At 34.5% G+C, this 1,468-nt stretch overlaps 1 non-coding gene across 1 annotated transcript; it reads right to left on the bottom strand.

Moving 5' to 3' along the window:
* Positions 1 to 753: 753 nt before the first annotated feature.
* LOC132502238 (U6 spliceosomal RNA) lies at positions 754 to 860 on the bottom strand. Its single transcript, XR_009534433.1, has one exon. It is a non-coding gene; the product is annotated as a U6 spliceosomal RNA (small nuclear RNA).
* Between the last annotated feature and the right edge of the window lie 608 nt (positions 861 to 1,468).

Here is a 1,468-nt window from a genome sequence, read left to right on the forward strand (position 1 = left end):
ATTTAAATAATTGCATGTTAATAATATTGTTGAATGATGCAGTACTACCTAAAGTAAATCTCTAACAGGGTAACTACCCTTGGTCTAATTCTGGTCAATATTTTTTGCAGTGACCTATGCAAAGAGTAGGAAAGTGTACTTTTCAAATTTAACAAGCACAAAACTGAAAGAGATAACCAATATGTTAGACATACAAGTTAAAATTTTAAATGGTATTGTTTTTTTAATTGGAGTATACTTGCTTTATAATATTGTTAGTTCATACTGTACAGCAAAGTGAATCAGCTATTCATACACATATATCACCTCTTTTTTGTATTTCCTTCTCTACTCACTGAGTAGAGTTCCCTGTGCTACACAGTAGGTTCTCATTAGTTATCCATTTTATACATAGTATCAATAGTGTATATATGTCAATCCCAATCTCCCAGTTCATCCCATCCCTCCTTCTCCCTTGGTATCCATACATTTGTTCTCTACATCTGTGTCTCTGTTTCTGCTTTGTAAATAAGATCATCTATACCAATTTTTTCAGATTCCACATATATGTGTTAATATATATTTGTTTTTCTCTTTCTGACTTACTTCAGTCTGTATGACAGTCTCGAGGTCCATCCATGTCTCTACAAATGACCCAATTTCATTCCTTTTTATGACTGGGTCATATTCCATTGCATATATGTACTACATCTTCTTTATCCATTCCTCTGTTGATGGACATTTAGGTTGGTTCCATGACCTGGCTATTGTTAAAAAAACATGGAACGCTTCACAAATTTGTGTGTCATCCTTGCACAGGGGTCACGCTAATCTTCTCTGTACTGTTCCAATTTTAGTATATGTGCTGCTGAAGCAAGCACTAAATGGTATTGATCGACACAATATAAAAACATAAACAGATGACATTTTTAAATGTCTTGAATTCAGTATCAAAATCTTGAATTTAGTAACAAATCTGCAATGGCAATATATGTGATTTTAAAATGCTCCAGGCAGTTCTATTTTTAGTTTCTTAAGGAACCTCCATACTGTTCTCCATAATGGCTGTATCAATTTACACTCCCACCAACGGTGCAAGAGGGTTCCCTTTTCTCCACACCCTCTCCAGCATTTATTGTTTCTAGATTTTTTGATGATGGCCATTCTCATCAGTGTGAGATGATATTCATTGTAGTTTTGATTTGCATTTCTCTAATGATTAACGACGTTGAGCATTCTTTCATGTGTTTGCTGGCAATCTGTATATCTTATTTGGAGAAATGTCTATTTAGGTCTTCTGCCCATTTTTGGATTGGGTTGTTTGTTTTTTTGTTATTGAGCTGCATGAGCTGCTTGTAAATCTTGGAGATTAATCCTTTGTCAGTTGCTTCATTTGCAAATATTTTCTCCCATTCTGGGGGTTGTCTTTTGTTCTTGTTTATGGTTTCCTTTGCTGTGCAAAAGCTTTTAAGTTTCATTAGGTCCCATG

This window comes from Mesoplodon densirostris, chromosome 14 (assembly GCF_025265405.1).
Source record: "Mesoplodon densirostris isolate mMesDen1 chromosome 14, mMesDen1 primary haplotype, whole genome shotgun sequence".
In the NCBI taxonomy this organism is placed as follows: domain Eukaryota; kingdom Metazoa; phylum Chordata; class Mammalia; order Artiodactyla; family Ziphiidae; genus Mesoplodon; species Mesoplodon densirostris.